This window comes from Lampetra fluviatilis, chromosome 49 (genome assembly GCF_964198595.1).
Source record: "Lampetra fluviatilis chromosome 49, kcLamFluv1.1, whole genome shotgun sequence".
NCBI classification, from domain to species: domain Eukaryota; kingdom Metazoa; phylum Chordata; class Hyperoartia; order Petromyzontiformes; family Petromyzontidae; genus Lampetra; species Lampetra fluviatilis.
The window spans coordinates 1,500,528-1,520,927 of record NC_136323.1 but is presented as its reverse complement, the minus strand read 5'-3'; the positions used below and the strand labels follow the sequence as shown (position 1 = coordinate 1,520,927).

General features: G+C 48.1%; 1 protein-coding gene across 2 annotated transcripts in view; it reads left to right on the top strand.

Annotated features, from left to right (window-relative positions):
* Positions 1-20,400, top strand: part of LOC144948416 (uncharacterized) — a 266,228-nt gene that overhangs the window by 1,575 nt on the left and 244,253 nt on the right. The window lies entirely within an intron of this gene.

Sequence of the window (20,400 nt, the reverse complement as noted above, 5' to 3'; positions counted from 1 at the left end):
CCGGTTCAAATATTCGCGCACAGTTTTTAGGGCGTGAGCGGGAATCGAACTCGGGTGGCAGGCTTATTGACGCAGTGCGCTAACCCCCACTGCACGACCTCTGCGCGTAATTAGCGCACCGACACTCACGCACGCTCGCGGGTGGCTGCAAACAATTGCCTGCTTGTTGTTGTTGATTGTGGTGTGCGCAATGCGATTCGCGATCTCGATTACAAAGCAGGCTTGCCACTTTCATTGTTACAATAGCTCAGCGCGTCTTCCCGCTTACAGCCGCGCTTGGGATGGCACTCGCATCGCATTGGCAGCGATGAGGCCAGTGGTGGAAATTCATTTCACATTTCCGCGGCTAAAAACCGGCCCAATCCATGGCAAGATCACGGTTGACAAAGTGGCGCTAGCTATTTTAGCCACCCTGGACGGGAATGATCATGATGCTGGGCTGAGTGGAAAACCAACAAAAGATTTGAACTCGTAGTCACCGTGACTCACCCCAGAAATTATCAAATGCCCCGTACCAGGACTCGAACTTTAGCGTCCGTACAAACCGGCAATTGGTGAATGCTCTAAATTAACTTCGCAGGTATTTTTAGCTGCCCGCTGGTGGCTGGCTATGCACATGGCCTGTAATCCAGCACCGTGGAGGTAGCAGCGAGGATTGGCGGATCACAGAATCTTGACTTAAAGCTTTCGTGACTGCAGGAATTCATATTCTTTGGGTCTTTCAGTAAAGTCACGTAGATAGGTTCAACTAAGATACGTTTTCCTGATGACGATCGCTTGTGTTGCGATCGAAACGTCGTAGTTTTTTTGTTTTTTTCTTTGAACCTATCTACGTGACTTTACCGAAAGACCCAAAGAATATGGATCACAGAATGTTGTGAAACTTCCTTCCCGTGGGCATCGAGGTGGAGCCGTACCCTGGCTCGCCAGGAGAAGGCGGTATCGCAAAAATGTGGACTCCATCTGTTCCGTCTGTATGGGGATAGAGTGTTTCTCCCTCGCACGCGCGGGGTTTTCTCCGATTGCTCCGGTTTCCTCCCACATGTAAACGGTCATTAATTAACCGATAACATCTTAATATGTAGAGGACCACAGAGCTTTGGGAATTTTGCAGCGCAGGCTCATCGCGTGGGCTGCCTTCCAGCGGCAGCGCGTTACAAGTTTCAATTATAATGAAAAATATAAAATTATTTTTTGCTGATTATGGATAGTAGCTGTACTGTACACTGCACAGGACATATATATATAGTCAACGTATCCGTTGCTTCTGAGATTATCTCATTGTCCAGGGTGCTGTTCGTCGAGTTGAAGGTTCGATCCCCACTAAAAGCAGCGAGATTACCAAAGTGCTCCTCCGTCTGTTGTAATGTAGACGTTGAAAATTCCCATGACATCTTCATCACCACCATCATCGTCAAGATCATTCATTTCCAAGAATAAGCCATTATGTGTCAGTGTATCTTAGCCAACAGCCCATTATTTCCGAAGTAAATAAAACTGGGTACCGCTGTGCGGAAAGCCAACGGTGTTTATTCCATGGAGAGACTGAACCCCACACTGGGAATGTGGAATTTCCTCCCCTGGTTCAGGGCCACCAGTGGAGATGAGCACTGCCCATGAGACACTTTTACGTGGAGCAGCTGAAGGGCAACTTGAAGAAGAATTATATTTCAAATTCAGCGTAGATGCAGTTTTCTCGTAAGAGTTTAACACGTCACCACCACGCGCCACGGTTAATGTTTCTCCTTCGTCAAATGAGAACGGGGAGCCGCACCCATTTTCCATTTGTGGCCCTGAACCCTGTGGTGGAAATTCCACATTCCTTTGGAGGGGACCCGTGTGTCCAGACTTATCATCAAATCGTGGTTCTCATTATGACCCTGAATGGACGATAATGGCGATGGTGAGTCCACCCAAACTGGGATCTGAACTTACGACCTTTTGACTGCGGGATGAGTGTTACAGACCCATCTGGACGGATAGTGTGAAGCCCGTTATGGTTCTGCGTGAGTACGTGCGGTTACATCTGTGACATGAGCACTGCGAGTGGCATCGGATCCGATGCCGGCCCTCCCTCCCATCTCTGCTTCGTCAACCCGCACAAACCAGCGTGGTGAAGTATGGTCAAACAACCCCCGCAACTACTCACAGATTGTGGGGAGGCCTTTATTTCGGCAATGGATTGTACATTGTTATACTGAATATTAAACACTGAGTTATAGAGTATTTCTCTTGGCATTAACTTAAACTTTTGTAGCGGGTTGATGGTATTAGCCTGCTCACCAATGACTGCAGCGTTTTTTAAAATTCAGTTTGGCATGTAAATTTGGCTTATTTCGGCTCTTGAGATGTCACCGCTGTGTAATGATCTGTACATAATAAACTGAGCGTTTATTTTTTATTTTACCAGGTAAGGCCCACTGAGCTGTATAGCTCTTTATCAGAATGATAGCTCAACAAAGTGGCTTAGCATGTGGACATTTATAGCAGCCAAATACTCTAAATGCACGTTGATTCTAAATGTGGAGGGAAAAACCGTGACAAGGGGAGTGAGAGAAATTCAAACTCCAAATATACAGCAGCAGGCGTCAGGGTCGGGATCGAACCCACGACCTCCTTGCATAACAGGTGGGGAAGTTAAAGTCTCAAAGTGTCCTGACTGCTCTTATCAGTTCAGGGCATTGCTCAGCCAAAGGTCACCGGTGTAAATTCCACATTACAATGGCAGGTTACTGAACTATATTGCATCGTTATTCAGCAAACCACTGCACCCACAAGAAATACGTCTGTCATCGGGCACGCAGACTCACGTGCTTTGTTGAGTATGTGCTCTCAGGGTATGTTTGTCTCTACGTATGCTCGTCTTTGTCCTTGGTGTCTGCCCCGTGAACTCCTGTCAGGGAGCCTTACACACTTCACGCGGCCCCAAAGTGTACCTAGCCTGGCACAAGCGCTGCGGTGACGTCACCGCCACTTGGTGGCGAACGGCGGTTGTTGTTGTGTTGTTGTTGTGTGTCTATCCACACACACTCTGCAGTCTGTGTTCGACTCCCAGTTCTGATGCTCATCATCATCAGCAGCCAATCAGTCTACAGACTTGATTTGGGCCAAATCCGAGTCAGCTGAGCTTAAAACGAGTGTGTGGAATTGTGTTGTTGCTGTGGCCATTCACATCTGCATGTCGCTGATTGTGGCCATGCAAGCCACAATATGGATCCATGGTAAATCACTGTGGTCTGCATTCCTTCAACAAAGGAGGAGGAACAGCAGAACGACACGAACTTTCTCTCTCTCTCTCTGCTGAAGCCCTCTCCTCGTGGCCAGCAGCAGACTCCGTCATTGGCATTTAGATTAGAATCAACATCGGCTCTGGAGAGACAAAGGCGGCTGGGCATGTAGTTGTTGTGGCCATTTTCTGCCTTGCCACGTGCCATGCTGGACTTAATGTGAGCTCGCTAATCGCACTTCCCCTCTCCGTACATAACGTAAATGGAATGTGTTCATGTTTATATGCATGTAACTTTTGCATTGTACGGTATGTATCCATAAATTCACATGTCTTCATTTTGTAAAGAAAAAAAAGTAACCCTCTCATGTTCATTATAAGAAGCTGGGAGGTCTGGTTTGGGTTATATCCCAGTCCTTTTGGACATTTGTCAACATTTTTTTGCGTTCGTTTGTTAAACACATTTTTTTCCATCATCAGCATTCGTAAAGTAAACCCTGCCGCGGCCGCATCTCCCAACGAAAATAGAGAGACTCGCAAACTACAACCCCGACGTCTCGCGAACGTTCAGTGTTCGCGACGGCGAGGGGATACGGAGGAGTTTTTTTTTACTTTAAAAATGGGGGCAGTGTGCGGTTTGAGAATTCGCCGAAGAATTAAATGTTCGGCACGTGAAAGCATATACATTAGCGACATTAGCCGGTATTATTTTACATTATTTGCAGTCTATGGGTCTCAGTCTGTGGATTTAATCATTGAGTCGCTGTCGTTCGCATCGTCGACGAAGGTGGCAAGACGTTGAGTCAGACACTCTCAGCTCTTAAACGTTGGTTTGAAGGAATCACCATCTCCACCGCCCCTACACCCAGATATTATCAGGCGCACCAGTCCGTGATCCTGACGGTGCCTGCTGCTGTATGTTTGGAGTTTGCGGTGTCTCTCTCTCTCTCCCCGTGGACGCGTGGATTTTTTTTCTGTCGGTCCTCTCGGGTTTTCCCCTCCACATGTTTGAAAACGTGCGTTTAGAGCAATTTGGCTAATTTTAATTCTAATTTTTTATCTACGTGACTTTACCGAAAAAACCTAAGAATAATGAATCCTTGCAGTCACGAAAGCTTCAAATCTAGAAATATGTGAGTGGCCATCCGCAAGTTAGTCTTGGGGGTCTCTCTCAAGACTTTCACACGCAAAGGATAATTACTGTATTATTAGTGCTCGTCCCTATGGCAAGACTGGGTCCGCTCATGGCAAGGTGGAATTTCCACCCCTGGTTCAAGGAATCGGTGCTTGTGTGAACAGGTAGACGATTTGACTTGTCGTAACATTTTGTTACTTTAAATTATAACTCCGTCGGGTTTGGCTTGCGCTCGTTAAGTCTATCAAATTTTTACGATTTATTTATTAAAACAGAGTTCAAAGTCCGTGTAGTGGTGTCGTCAGTGATTCATACACAAGGGCCACTTTTCCCTGCCCTGTCCAGAGGTAAAACACATTCCTCTATTAATGCTCGAGATTGTCTGAAGAAAAATATATAAATCTTGTTTAGCCCTTACCACCCACCAGCAAAACCACTCAATCAACGCATCAAATCACCTCCACCAACACTGCCATCACCATCAGCGCTAACACCGCTGCTGTCACCGCCAGTAACATCAGCACCACTGTCCCCACCACCTCCAATACCAACATAACCACTACCACAGCCTCCATCGCAGCTATTATCAAAGACAAAAATCTCCCGTGTAGCCTTAGGGCAAGTGCTGTTAGCGAGAAGCTATGAAGGCCGGCACGGCATACGATGGGGTGGGTTACCCAAATCACGCCCGGCCGCCTTTGCCTCCCTCGTGGCAATTTTCACACATCGCACCAGATACTCATTTGAGGCTGAGTCGACCTAGGGGAAGCCCAGGCTAATCGTCACTCAAGTCGTTGGATTAGTCGCGCAACGTGCAAACCTCTACACTACCGCTCCCCATACAGCGATTACCACCGTCACCAACAACACAAACAACAACAATTCCACAATCATCACCACCACCAACGGCATCATCATCACTGCACGCGCCACCGTTACCAAAACAGCCACCAAAATTACCACAGCCAATGGCATTGCCAGCAACACCAGAAACGACAAAACCATTACCACAACTATCTCTTTCGCCACGACCAACCGACATCATCATCATCAACACCACCACCACCACCACCGCCATAACCGCCACCACCACCGCCACCACCCAAAGTGGAAACACATGCTTTGTCACGGTGTCAGATTGTATCCAGATGGCCCCGCTTGTTAGGACATCGCTGGAGGCTACGTCGCGTCGCATCGAGCGACGTCCCCATCTCCGCCAGCCCCTGCTCCAGCCCCTGGGACTTGTGCAGTAACCTCCCCCACGTGACCATGATCACAGCCACCGCCGATGATCACCCCGCAGGAGGAAACTCGGGCGTACGATCCGCGACTGAGAATTGTGGGGTTCAGGCGAGTTGTTATAGCGAGTTGTTATAGCGAGTTGTTATAGCGAGTTGTCATAGCGAGTTGTTATAGCGAGTTGTTATAGCGAGCTGTTATAGCGAGTTGTATGTTGAGTAGCATAGCGGTGAGCGCTATGCACACAACGACCCAGCGACCGGTGTTCAATTCCTACTTACGGCCATCAGCCGGTGACGATTATCTGAGCCGGTCCTGGGCCTCCCCCTAGGGTTCATGCGAGTGTGATACTGATGGTTATGTTGGAGGCTATGGTGGTGATGGTGGTGATGATGGTGGTCACAGTTATATTAACGTCACAGGATTCGCTCGCTCTCGAAGAGAGGGAATAACGCAGAGGCAGGAGGTGGAACCACAGACAAGTGGGAAGGCAACAGCCAGGCAGTGAGCCGGTGCTAAATTCTTGCCCAAGCTCTGCCGCCCTCTCTATATATATGAATGAGCGCGTACGTGTGGGAGGAATTCGGAGCCACCACAGAACGGCCACACGTGCCAGTGGGCAACGCTCTGCCCCGTACAGATGGGACACATTTAAAGACATCAGTCCAAATTCTGATGTACTGCCTTCTCCTGGCGAGCCAGGGTGTGCATCCTCCTCAGCACCCACGAGAGGGGAGTTTCACAACATCTGTGTGTAATCCACCAACCCCTCGCCTCCACGGCACCGGCTCAGAGGCGTGCAGCACCCGGCTATCGGTGGTTGTGGTGTTGGTGGTGTTGGTGGTGGGGTTGGTGGGGTTGGTGGTGTTGGTGGGGTTGGTGGTGTTGGTGGAGTTGGTGGTGGGGTTGGTGGTGGGGTTGGTGGGGTTGGTGGTGTTGGTGGTGGGGTTGGTGGGGTTGGTGGTGTTGGTGGGGTTGGTGGTGTTGGTGGGGTTGGTGGGGTTGGTGGTGTTGGTGGTGTTGGTGGGGTTGGTGGTGTTGGTGGGGTTGGTGGTGGGGTTGGTGGGGTTGGTGGGGTTGGTGGTGTTGGTGGGGTTGGTGGTGGGGTTGGTGGGGTTGGTGGGGTTGGTGGTGGGGTTGGTGGGGTTGGTGGTGTTGGTGGGGTTGGTGGTGTTGGTGGGGTTGGTGGTGGGGTTGGTGGGGTTGGTGGGGTTGGTGGTGTTGGTGGGGTGGGTGGTGGGGTTGGTGGTGTTGGTGGGGTTGGTGGTGGGGTTGGTGGGGTTGGTGGTGTTGGTGGGGTTGGTGGTGTTGGTGGGGTTGGTGGTGGGGTTGGTGGGGTTGGTGGTGTTGGTGGTGTTGGTGGGGTTGGTGGTGTTGGTGGGGTTGGTGGTGGGGTTGGTGGGGTTGGTGGTGTTGGTGGGGTTGGTGGTGTTGGTGGGGTTGGTGGTGGGGTTGGTGGGGTTGGTGGTGTTGGTGGTGTTGGTGGGGTTGGTGGTGTTGGTGGGGTTGGTGGTGGGGTTGGTGGGGTTGGTGGGGTTGGTGGTGTTGGTGGGGTTGGTGGTGGGGTTGGTGGGGTTGGTGGGGTTGGTGGTGTTGGTGGTGTTGGTGGGGTTGGTGGTGGGGTTGGTGGGGTTGGTGGTGTTGGTGGGGTTGGTGGTGGGGTTGGTGGTGTTGGTGGTGTTGGTGGGGTTGGTGGTGGGGTTGGTGGTGTTGGTGGTGTTGGTGGGGTTGGTGGTGGGGTTGGTGGGGTTGGTGGTGTTGGTGGGGTTGGTGGTGTTGGTGGTGGGGTTGGTGGGGTTGGTGGTGTTGTTGGTGGTGGTGGGGTTGGTGGTGTTGGTGGTGTTGGTGGTGGTGGTGGTGGTGTTGGTGGTGTTGGTGGCGCGTGGGGTAGTGGCAGTTGCGGTCCAAGTGGAAGTGGTGCTAATTGGTGATCACGGATGGTGGTGATTCCAGTGGTGGAGGAAGTCTTCTTCTTCTTCTGGTGTATTGGCCGACATAGGTGCGTAGCAAAAACTACAATTTCACATTCAGGGGGTCAAGCCCAGACTACGCGCGTCAGGAGCAGCGAAGCGTGGTCGCTGCGATGTCTCCTGCGTCATTACAGATCGGGGCATTGCGTCCGTTACACGTCGCACGGTCTGTTCTGGATGAGCACAGTGGCACGCTACTGCTGGAGAGCTTAGGCGGAGGCAGTGATGCGTCTAGTTGTGTGGATCGTACAGGTTGAGATGACGATGGTGGTATGGGGACAGTGACACTTGGTGGTGGTGGTGTTAGTGATGTTGATGTTTAGTCGTGGTGATTGTGATAATGTTGATATTTTGACATATGTTTGGTCATGTGGTAATAATAATTATACTGGTAGGAACCTCCTGGTTACACCAGCCCACAGGGGATTATTGTGTCCGTCCATCCGTCGTGCATCCAAAAATGGGAGGGGTGGGGCTGGGTGGGGAGGGGAGGGTGGGGAGGGGCTGGGTGGGGAGGATGGGGCTGGGTCGGGGGTGGGAGGGGTGGGGCTGGGTGGGGAGGGGGTGGTCACTCCGTGGTGCCCTTATAAAACTCAACGTTTAACCCACTCACGCCGGCTTGTGCCCGCCCTCACAGTCGGCCATATTTGTGGAATACACCACGCCGCCGTTGACCCTGGTCATTGACCGAGCAACCCAACGTTGCTAACAGCTCCCTCCGCAGGAGGACAATGTGTTTAAACATGTTCCGGTCCTCTAGGTTGTTTGAAATTCGTAAACGGCGCTGGGTACAACATCGGCCCTGGGGTGACAAAGATGGCCTTGGGGTGTTCGCGCCCAGGCTGAGGTTAATATGTGCTCACTAACAGCAGTACTCGACCGTAGAATCTCCAAGGCAGTCTTGGACATAGTCGTCTTTTTTGTGCAGTTGTTTGTGTAGTCGTGTCCTGGTCGGCATATCTCGGTATGAGCCGAGTTCCATTTCCTCTCACGACCAATACGCGAGGCGAACATTTGAATTGGTTGTGGGCCTCCACTAGGTCAGCTCAGCCTCAAGCGAGTACCCTGGTGCGGTGTGAAAATATCAGCACTGGGAAGACAAAGGCGGCCGGGCGTGGGTGTTGGCCCACCAACCCCCTTATGATTTGCCGTCCTTTATAGCTGCTACTCCTGAACAGCACTTGCCCCGACGGTCTGATAAAGGCTACACGGGGGACCTGTGTCGTTGCTTATTACATTGTGTGAGTGTGTGTATGTTTACGTATTCAAATTCTTCAGTTGTGGTTGCGCTGAATGAGACAGATTATTTATTGTGGGGAGTCTGGCTTTTCAGATAAACATCGGCCAGAGAGAAAGTCCACAGGCGCACACGGCAGAGAGGAAAAAAACCCAACCCCATTTTGCTCAGCGAACACAAGTTGAGGAAAGTTTTATGTTAAATAAATGTCAGAACGCTTTCCTAAAAAGCTTAGCATGGCTTAAATAGCCTGTCCACGTTTGGGACTGAACGTTGCGTAACGTAAATTTTCATCCATGCATTTAAATAAATGTAAATGTTTTTTTAATCAGTGATTAGGGTTCAATGGAACATGTCATCGTCATTTTCCTCGTCGTCATCATCAGCTGCACCTCCCATTAGCACGGTTGGCTACGTACGGTGCGAAATAAGTTCAACATACATACATACCACAGCATTGATTAACATCGTTTGCTGCATCATACCCAGCATCGCATCGGGTGTGTAAAATCAATGACGCCACAATGCAATGCAATTCACTTCGTTGAGCTATCATTTGTGGCCAGGCCACTTCTGAAAAAGAGTTACTATATAGCTTAGTAGACCTTACCTGCCAAAAATGCATTATCAAATATCAATAGGATGTTGCATTAGACAAAGATCAGGCTTGTTCCCAGCATAGTAATGTGGAATTTCCACTTTTGGCTGTGGACAACCGATGACGATAGGTGGCCGTCCATGATGTTTGAGCAGAGAGACACATTCACTTTGGCTAGACTGTTGAGACCAGTGCTGTTAGAGAACACGTATTAAGTCCGACATTGACACGTGAGAGGGTGGGTTAGCCAGCACCATGCCTGGCCACCATTGTCGTCTCCTCGTGCTCATGGTTATACAGCACGATACACCATTGGATCAATTTAGGCTGAGTTGACCTAGAGGGGAGGTTTAGGACCTGTTCACATATTTTTCAACGATGCTAGCAGTGGCTGGGAATCGAACGAGGTAGGGTAACTGGGTTTATAGCGCTAACAACTGCACCACCGCTTCTCAAAGTGACACGAAGACAAAAATCATCTTATAGCCTTAACTGACTCTTGGGGCAAGTGCTGTTAGTGAGCACATATGAAGGTGACACACACGCACAAAGATACACGTACACACATTGACACACATAGACATGCACGCATACACACACACAGATACACGTTTTCCAAACAATCTGTAAGTTGGCTAATTTTACATTAATCAGTGAATGACACCACATGGTCTTTAACTAATAGCTTAAAAGTGCGATGCCATTATTTGTGCAGAAACATGCGCAAAATTGTTGTGGGGTAAACACAATCTATGTCACATTCGAACCTTGATCAAGGGACACGTTTCATAAAACGCTCCACACGTGGACGCGTTACGTAACGAGGCCGTAACGAAAGCGATATTTTATTATTTTGTCGTCGGCTTTTAATTGTTAGCAAATGCGCGACGCTTTGAGGGCAGCCTCCCCGGAGTTTAAGAAAGAATAAAAAGCAGAGAGCGAGCTACGGAATTTGGCACTCCCCGATCGCTCTGAAGGAGGAGGCATCTGCCAATTTTACACACGGACTTCGTTTACCGCACTCTGAAGAATAAATTGGTCACATATTTTTTAATAATCGCGGAGAGGGAGAAAAAGAAAAAAAAATAAAGTGAAAAATAAAAAAAAACATGGGCCCGAATAATGACCACATATGCATTGCAGCATTTATCTGAATATTTCTTTACAAATGGCAGGCTCTCTCGCGTAAAGCGTGTCCTTGTGCTCGTTGCTATTGTATTCGGTTGATTAATTAATCTGTGTTGTTGCTGGAGTTCATATAAAGGGCGCCTTTGACGAATGTACCGGGCTCCTGCCATGAGACTGTGCCATTTTATTTTTCTCTTCTTGGTTATTTCGGTAAAGTCACGTAGAAGGGAAATAATAAAATAATAAAAATAAAACATAATAAAATAATTCTCACGACGTTTCGGCCACAACGCAAGCAGCCGTTGTGGCCGAAACGTTGTGAGAATTTTTTTATTGTTTTATTTGTATTATTTGATTATTTCCCTTCTACGTGACTTTACCGAAAGAACCAAGAAGATGAATCCCTGCAGTCACGAAAGCTTTAAATCGAAAATTAAATCCATTTATTTTTGTTCGGCTCTGGGCTGCCGATCGGTGATGCGCCTTCAAAGAGCAGCGTGCTTGAGAACGCACCTTTGCGGGCAGCAGTCAGCCGAGACGGTGAACGGTGACTGCTTTCAAAAGGCAATGGACGAGCGACTTGCGGATAGAAACAGCAACAACAATTGAAACACGTTCGCCAGGAACACAACGCGTGTCCTTAAAATGATAAATAATTATCAGGCAACATTCCGGGGCGATGGCTCGTTCTTCATGGCTGTGATTGCGATTGTCCACCACTTCCCATGCAGCAGCAGCAGCAGTATCACCGAATGATTTGTTCACGAATGAAGCATGTTGAACGTTTTGTTGTTTGTTCAGCAGCCTTGTGGTGGCTTGCCATATTACGGCGCGATAGGAATTGTTACTGTTACCAGGGACATGTAAACATTTAGGTTACATCTCGAGAGTGACTTCTCCCTCTAAATCATCGCGACCGTGAGTTGAGCGACACGAGTTAATTTTTTTTATCTTCAGAAAGAAAATGTGCCCCCCCCCATCAATCCGTGCCGCGTGATTCTGTCTTTGAAGTTACTTTCTCTCGCAGCTTTCATTTTTTTGCGTTCAGGAAAAATTTTTATTGGTAAATTGTGAATGTGTGCTTTCGTCTTCGAGCCAAACATTGGAAATTTATTTGGCTGCGATTATTCTCATTCGCAACCGGTTGTCATGGACATATCAAAGGTGATTTCAATCGGCACACCTAGACACGAGGAGATGGGGTTAGCGGAACGCACAGTGATGGGATTATGGTTGGTTGTGTACGGTGCGAAAGAAGTTCAACGTGCACGTTCACATGCATACAATCAGCCGATTGCGAGCGGTGGGGTAAAGCGTGGGCACTCTTTTACCTCTTCCTTGGTGTCTGCCCAGCTTGAGTAGAGACCCTACCTGCAGCGGTGCCATGAGCAAGCAATTGTAGGGCTGCACCTTTATCTTTTAGTCATAACAAAGTAATATATATGTATGTTGAACTTTTTTCGCACCGTACGTAGCCAATTGTACCAATCGGAGGTGCGGAGCGAAGGACAACGAGACTGAACACAGAAATCAGTTGTAAAGAAATGCGTTTTCAATCCGGATTTTAAATCTCAATTTAAAAGTGCGCTTAGTTTAGTTGCTCTGTCATAAAATAAAATAACGTCCAGGCCTTTGTGAGTCCACATTTGGGTGAAGGCTTCCCCACATCATGTTGCTCACGGGGTTTGTTTGTTTCACCATACATCACTATTCTGGTCACTGTAGGTTGGTGATTGAGGGTCCAGCATCATTTCAGATATCACCAGATGCCGATCGAACCACAGCCGGGATTCACACTCAGGTGGCCTTTGAACAATGTTTCGCTAGGTTGCTTATCCCATCAACTTAGTGCATCATCATCACCACCATCACTATCCCTCAATGGTCAGTCAAATTTGTCCCATTTTGCCCCGAGTCAAAAGCGACCGTTCAAAACAGAGACCCGGACTTCCGACGTAGGAACGTGGAATTGTCACCCATGGCTTCGCAGCTGCTACCAGAACTGAGCAGCACCCAAGGCCTATTGGAACAGGAAGACATTTTTAACTTTTGACATCGACTTGGAAGGGATTTGGGACGCTCCTTTTCCCCTCCAGGTCTTCCAATGGGGCACCCAAGTGAACAGTTGTAGCCCTGCAATTTAGCCGCTCACGTCACCGCTGTTGGAAGGGCCTCTTGGAGAGAGAGAGAGAGAGAGCTCTCGAGAGCCCTGTTTAGGGGTGTTTTTGGCCTACTCTTCCACTCTGGCCAGACATCTTGGAAGAAATGTAAAAAAGCTATATAAACTATTTTCCCGGTAAGGCCCTTTAAGCTATGTAGCTATATTTAGTAGCGACTAGCCTATCGCAAATGATAGCCCAATACTCTACATGCATCTTTCTTAAATGTGAATGTAAAAACCGGGACCCGGAGAAAATCCACGCGACCATGGGGAGAGAGACATGTAAACTCCAAATATACGGGCATCAGGGTAGGGATCGAACCCACAAACTTCCTGCATAGCAGGCGAGGTAGTTAACGTCTCACCACACTTTACCATGCCAAATGGCTCCTACCTGGGTAACATGGAGGATATAAAAATATATAATAATATATATCACTAAAAAGGGGGTACAATTTGTGAAATGTGACCACTTGTCACATTTTGACATTTCGCCTTTCAAACAAAATAACATTCATGATGCGTATCATATTTCCATCACAGAGACAGTTACTTATTTTTTCTTAACATGAGTAATTGTGTAAAGTCCGGTCGAGCGGGATTTTTTTGCTTGGGACATTTTATTTTCCACCCGCGTTGTCATTAAGTGCTGTTGAACGTCAATTCCGAGGTGACCTTTTATTTTGGTTTTTGACAAAAAGTCACGCTGGGTCACGCGTCATCCACCCAGGGTGATCCTGCTCAGACACACACCCGACACACGCGCCACGATTCAAAGGCAATGTCAAAGTGTGCGGCCCAGTGCTCGTCTCCTGAAACCAACAGAGCACAATTCCACATTCCTATGACAGGGACAGGCGATTCCATTGGACAAGCAACCCCATTGGCTTTTCACGCAAACTTATTTTCATCAACCACAGCAAGATGGTGGTATTAGATGAAACACCGAGTGGGATGATGTGAACTCAGGGCCTTCTACTTTGGAGTCAAATTATCTGCCACAACACTGCCAGGAATTCTATACTGCACTGTTACCCCGTGACTGCAATTGTCCGCAGCAGCTGTAGGATTCGTGAAAACGTTGATTATCTACACCCCTCGTCCTCCGATTATCCGTGATTATCTGCATGTTTTTGCCATCCCGAATTGCGTTTTTGCCTCCTAATACCCGCCAATTTCACTTCTTATTGTCTGGATAAGTGGAGTCACGCGATGGATTCGATCATTTTTACCCGCAGCTTATCTGCAAATATTGACCTCCAACCTCTGCCTGGACTCACGTGCGGGAATTAAGACATCATCACTCCCCGTGTCCTCTACGCATTTTTGGCAGATAAGTGGGGTTCATCGGCAAACGAATTTCGTCATTCGCGATTATCCCAAAACTTTTTCGCAGATACATGGAACAAAGTCACGGATAAGTGTCACGGATAATAGTGTCTGCGATGTTCATCCCCGACATCACTGCGGATCAAAGGAGTTCTTCTGCATTATATTGTATTGCCTTTGAAGTTACTCAGCTAGTTTGTCTGCATATAAAACAAATACTAAAACTTAAAAAAGTGTTTTATTTATTTTATCACTCTTTGTCATAAACGACCTGGCTATCACGAATGATAGCTCAACGAAGTGGCTTATAGTGCGGAAGTTTATAGCCACCAAACAATCTAAACGCGTGACGCTAGTTCTAAATGTAAATGGAAAAAACGGAGGAACTGGAGAAAAATCCACGCGAACACGGGGAGAGAGACACACAAACTCCAAATATACAGCAGGCGTCAGGGTCGGTATTCAACCCACGACCTCCTGCATACCAGGCGAGGTAGTTAACATATCGCTACCGTGGCGTCAATGGGGAGCCTTGTGGGAGTCTTCATTGGGCACTGAGCCACTTCCTCCAAATTCCTTGGTTTGAATCCATGTTTCAGCCGTCCCTGATTGATCCGCGTGTTCAAGCAAGGTGAGTTGATGGTCTCCGTCTGGTCACCAATGATGTACACGCGAGTAAGTACGTGTATGCACGCTTGCAATGAGTGGGTTATCGAGTAATACACTCTTGCTAGCCCGATAAATACATCGGTATTCTTAAAGTTTTTTTACGCCCTTAGGCGGTGCCGATTTCTGATTTGGCCCCATGGACTCCAAGTCTTACCTCGATCTCATGGTGACCGTTGTTTTATTCTGCCACCTCCTGTCTGATGAATCGTCCAGAGTGAGAGTTGGACACTCCACGTTCACGTGACCAAGGACCTGTCCATCGTCCACGAGAACCACAGCTGTAGCTGCAGTAGTTAGACGGCGATGACGAGCGCGATGTTGCCACTGATAATGATGATGAGGATCATGATTGCACGTGTAACTTACGTTAAACGATCTCAAAACAAAAAAACGCTTTAATCAGCGGCACATTAATGCCACGAATAAAATTGCACAGATTAGGAACCCGGATGATCGTAGACGGCTTGTTCAAATAACCTTTTTTTGAAATCTCCAGTCCTGAATAATATTTTTTCAAGCCCTTTTCTCCCGACGTGTCCAAATTAAAGTGTTTTATAAACAAACACAGCTCCCTCCTCCCCCCGCTCTCTCTCCCTCTCTCTCATCGCCGTTCAAATAATCGCTGTCTCCACGTTCAAACGAGCAAGAGAAAGGACGCTGTCAGCCAAATTGCAAATGATCTGCCCCTGTGATATCACGCACAGAAATTATATCATTTGTGTCGGTGACAATTATGGCTAAAATCAACAAATAATATGTTCATCTGTAACTGTAGAGCAAGAGTCAAGAGAGCCTAAGTGCGTTGCCACGTAATTTACACGCAACCTCATCAGGGTTACGGCCGACGTTATCTAATGCAACCTAGCGCTTGAAAGCATTCTCACATTTCCGTTAATTTGCCCTATATCGACCACAGGTGACACGTGGGGCGCAAGACCACAGAGGGCCTTTAACTAACATCCACCTCAGATCAGACTGCGCGCTGGGGTAACACTCCGCACAATGTCCCTGGCGAATGCAGCGGGAATGGAACTCTCGGCCCAGTGGCGAGTGCTTGGGAACATCTCAGTACAAATGTATCAGTTGAAACATCTGTGTTCCGTGGGTGTGTGTTTCTTTGCGTATGTTTTTTTTTCTCTGGGAGAGATTAGTTTGCGCTGTGCATGTGAAAGGGATCGCAGGGTATTAGTTAACTTTTAATAGGTCATATTCTTAGGTTTTTTTCGGTAAAGTCACGTAGGTAAAACATCAAAATTAATGAAAATAAAATAAAAACAAAAACTAAAATCACGACGTCGTGATTTTTGTTTTTATTTTATTTTCATTAATTTTGATGTTTTACCTACGTGACTTTACCGAAAAAACCTAAGAATATGATTCCTTGCAGTCACGAAAGCTTCAAATCTAGTTTTAATAGGTCCTCGCTAACAGAGCTTGCCCCAACTGTCTGTGAAAGGCGAAACGGGGTTTTTTGTGTCTTTGTTTTGATTGGACAGTGGTTAGCGTGCTGCGATTATCGCTCACGGCCAACATCAACACCAGTGACGAATATCTTAACTGGTTCGGGCCTCCGTTAGGTCGACTCAGGCAACCTTTCAGTGAATGACCCTCGAGCATGACAGGACAATCACTTTGGCCGACTTTTGTGAATAAAACGGTATTTATTGAAGATGTGCACAGAGCGAACGACGCATTATTGTCCACGGAGTTGAGCAAGCTTTCTCGGTCTCAGTTGAGAGACGCAGCGACGGACAGAGAGAAGCAGAGAGGCCGCTGGAGGAGGACTTCGGCGAAGGCCACGGATCGTGGCCGCAACGGCCCAAAAGATCAAAGGGCTAAGAGAAGAGCTGGCCAACTTCAGAAATCACAGTGAAGCCCCTTGCACCGCCTAGAATCGCAACGCTAAGTCGCCACCCCGCAGGTTGTCATCTGCCGTGATTAACGAGGCGGTCGCCATTCTTTGCGACTCCTTCTGATCCGGAGACAGGATTATCGTCCGTTCGTCCGTGCGCAGCGCAAGCCAAACGCCCTGCGGCGAGTTCCGTTTCCCCGCTCAACATGAGCAAGGTCGGAGCGGTCATGTTTCCGCACTTGAGCTGGTCGAAATTCCACATTCTTATGGCGAAGGTGAAGCTATGTGGGGGGGGCGGGGGGGGGAGTCTTCACCACAGTGACAGTGGCCAGATGTTAACTACCTCGCCTGGTGTGCAGGAGTTCGTGGGTCCGATCCCGACCCTGACGCTTGCTGTATATTTGGAGTTACGCGTGTCTTTATCCCCATGGTCGTGTGGATTTTTCTCCGGGTCCTCCACATTTAGAAACAACGTGCGTTTAGAATAATTTGGCTGTTATACATTTCCACGTGACAAGCCACTTCGTTGAGCTATCATTTGTGATCGCCAGGTCGCTTCTGAAAAAGAGCCACATTGCCCGGTGGTGCTTACCTGGTAACATTTTAAAGTCCCTATTCATAGGGCACTTGACCATCCGACAAAAGTGGCACTTGCCTTAAATCCACCCTGGATGGACGAAGTGCCAACCCGACCCCCAATCTGATTCTTTGTCGACTTCTGCCGGGCGCGTGCCCATGTCTCTCTCACCAACTGGACCGGGCTCCTATCGCCGGAGCGGCTCAGAACTCCCCCCCGGAGTGTCTCGCTGCTCAAATGAACTTGACGCGGCGCTTAGCTCCGTCGATTGCTCGCAAAGCCCCCATCCCCCCCACGCCCCCAGCCGAGTCAGCCGTGTAAATTCCACATTGCTATGGCCGAGGCCAACAGCGGCTCACGCGTACGGAGCGCCGAGTAGAGTGCTAGCCCGCCCACCCGCCCGCCCGCCCACTCGCGCTTCTGGCCGCGATGATTGAATTTGTTTTGATTGCAGCGCAAGGTTTGGTTACCGTGCGCGCCCGCCGTAGGATACGATGAGAGAGCGCCCTTCGCGCCGCTCTCGGGAAATCGCTGGGTGATTGAGAGCGATGCTCTCTCACGTCCGGGGGGGGGGAGGGGGTGGTTCGAGAGGGGTGCTCTCGGCACCAGAGACGGCTGGCTGCCTCTGGCCGTGGCCCGAGGTCTCTTTCCATGACTTCATCAGGTGGGAATGGCTCCAGAGGATGAACGTGGGAGGGAGGGAGGGGGGGTCGCGGCTAGACGGAGCGAAAGCGCAGGGAGCAGGGGGGGGTTGACTTCATTGGGGTTTCTGTGCTCGTGCGTAATTATTTATATGCGGTACATATATACATGTATATGTATATATGCATATATACATATATATGTATATATACACACACAGGGGGATGCACGAGTTTTGAGTCAATATACGAGTCAAATGAAAATGAAATGAAAAATCTGAAATATGAAGACAAAGACAAAATATCCCCCGTATAGCCTAAACCGTCAATTGGGGCAAGTGCTGTTAGCGAGCATCTAATTCAGGTCGCCACGGCACAGAAGGGGGTGGGTGACCAACACCACGCCCGGCCACATTTGTCTCCCCAGTGCTGATATTTACACACCACAGCATGTACTCATTTAGGGCTGAGTCGACCTCGGCGAGACCCGGAACCGAGAAACTGATTTGGATATTCGCCACTGTTGTTAGTCGTGAGTTGCTAGCGAAATGTGCTCACCACTGCGCCACCACTCCCCGTGTACAGTGCAGTATAAATACCAAATTTCGATGTAAAGCTTTCGTGACTGCAGGGATTCATATTCTTGGTTCTTTCGGTAAAGTCACGTGGAAGGGAAATAAAAAAAATAAAAATAGAAAAAAATAAAAATTAAATATGTCTCAGGACACGCAGTGGGATTGCTGCAGTAGTATGATGGTAAGCGTGGTGGATTTGCAATGCAGAGGTCTCTGGCGAGCTGTGTCGTCCAGGGTCTTGTTATGAGCCCCACAAACCTCATCGAGCACCCGGTGCCTCTCTGTGGACCGAACATTTAAAAAATGGCATTTTATGGCATTACGGTAATTTTAGTTGGACTCGGAAAGGCATGAGCAATGTTAAAAAGAAAATAAAAATTGGCATAGCGTCATAGAAATGTGGTTACAAATGTAGCTCACTTTAACCCAGCTCCTAATTGTAATCAAAACACGATTCGTCATTTTTCTTAAGAGTCACAGGTTAGTGTCCATCAGCCAGGATTGGAAATTCCACATTCCTATGGTGGGGTTAGGTAGGCAGTGATAGATAAGTCAGTCTTGGGCACGCCCTTCATCAACCCGCACTGACCAGTGTGGTGAAGTATGACTCAAAAAAACCCAATGAATGACACGGCATAGCGAGTCCTCATCCAAGCAGTGGACTGACACTGGGCTATAAATGGTTATTGCTATTATTAATATTCTCCGTAATATCACAGAGATAGTGATTGGTAGTTAAGCGTTCTGCACTACAGGGGCCACCCGGGACAGTTTTTTTTTATGTCTCGAGAAAGAGAAAAGAGGCGTTAAACAATGCAGCTAAACATTAAACTATTATACCGCAATAGAAGAAGCGAATGCTTTGAACAACGTCCGCCAATTAAAATTTGAGCACCCTCAAAAGTAGGAATCTTGAGCGGCAACGCTGCAGAGACCGGCTTGCAAAGTGACATCGCCGGCGTGACAATTTTTTTTCTCTCCAAAAAAAAAAACCCACAGCCGGATTACTCTGCAGCCTGCCAAATCGGGATAATTGCATCCATCTGTGTGGCCGGGCAGCTGTTGGTGCTGATTGCCGAGGCTTTGAAGGAGCTCATAATTTTCACTCTCAATTTGAGCACCACAAATCCTTAGTAACACGAAACCGCCTTGGTACATTCGCTTCCTCAGCGGAAGTCACGGCTGCCTCGTGATCGCAAGGCGAAGATTAGGGTCCCGTTGTGCCGAGTGCTATTGGTGGCTCTGAGCCAGTGGTACAAATTCCACATTACTCTGACGGGGGGGGTGGGCGAGATTTCTCAAGGAGCCCACCGCTGTCATCCCGCAAAGTGGCGTTGCTTTACTGGCACTGGGTATATTCTGCAGGTAGATTAGATAGATATTGCTAGATATTGCTATATATTGATAGCTATTCTGTCGATAAGTTCTGCATATAGATTCTGCAGATAGAAAGATTCTGCAGTTGATGGTGCTGCTCATGATTAATGATGAAGATCATTATCATTGGAGAAGATATATGAACTTGACCTTTGACCTTTGACCTTTGCACTCGCAGTCGAGGGAACATTGCACAGATATAAACACGTTGTGCTTGCGTGTGCATAGTTACTTAAGTACATCTTCATTTTTGTATTGAATATGTTTACGTTCCATTTCCAGAAACTATTCACACACTAAATAACACTTCTGATCCTAATATTTGTATTATTATCGCGTAAGCATTTCGCCGAGTTGTTGGGGTTGAATCTGGGTATCAGCCGCCGATGATTGAACCAAGTTCGCAAGTGCAGTGAGTTGATGGTTTTGATGAGGTTTGGTCGACAAAAACCACCCTAGTTTCCCTTGACTCTACTCGTCGGGCGTGTGTGAGCAATTAAAACATGTTTAGCTCGATTGTGTCATCGTGGAGCGCCATCAGTGTTGGGAGGTTGCTCTATGAATTGGTGCGAAGCTTCGCCACTTGCCATTCACAATTGCGGACGGGGAATTTCACCACCGTTACGTAACACGAACGCCTACTTAATTTATAGTTTCGGAGGGTTTAGGTCGCAACTTGTTTTGAA